Here is a 1,025-nt window from a genome sequence, read left to right on the forward strand (position 1 = left end):
GGAAGATGTCTTTAATTGCAAATGTTAAGAAGATGAGGGATTTGTAATAGATTTTGCGCATTATATTTTACCTAGGATTTAAAAAAAGTCTGTTAATTTATAACATCATCGTCTGTGGAGGACTATTTTATAGGATTTAAACCGTGGTTCTTCACGTTAACCGGATTCAATCAGGGATAGCTTGGGTACTGCCGCCACCAATCATGGCAAAGCTTTGTTGGCGTTAGGTTGGTCGAACTTCCCAATAGTATTACCACAACTAATTTATTCCACCGACCTTGAACCGTGTGAAATCGCAGAATTTATTCTATAATTTAATTTACTTTATTTTTTTTAAATTTTGTTGGGGGACACGCAGCCTGTGTATAGGTGTGTGTGTGTATATGTATGTATGTATATGTGTGTATATATATATATATATATATATATATATATATATATATATATATATATATATATATATATATATATATATATATATATATATATATGACAATGTCAGACCACGGAGGAAAAATGAAACAGGAAACCTTCTGAAGATGTATTTAATATACGAAAGTACTTAAGGAAATTTCCTGTTTCATTTTTCCTCCGTGGTCTGACATTGTCACATTCTTAATCACGTGTTTATTTTCGTGATATACACACACATATATATATATATATATACCCCTTCTAGGTTTTAAATATATATATATATATATATATATATATATATATATATATATATATATATATATATATATATATATATATATATATATATGTTTATATATATTAGTGTTCAGTGAGAAACCACAAGGTCTCCTCTGAATACTTTTTATTTTCTTCTCCGAGACTATGGGTCCCCACATTGGCACCAGAGGTGGTACCCTCACAAACTTTAAAAAAAAAAATATATATATATATATATATATATATATATATATATATATATATATATATATATATATATATATATATATATATATATATATATATATATATATATATATATACATATATATATATATATATATATATAT

The sequence above is a fragment of the Procambarus clarkii genome, chromosome 40 (assembly GCF_040958095.1).
Source record: "Procambarus clarkii isolate CNS0578487 chromosome 40, FALCON_Pclarkii_2.0, whole genome shotgun sequence".
NCBI lineage: Eukaryota > Metazoa > Arthropoda > Malacostraca > Decapoda > Cambaridae > Procambarus > Procambarus clarkii.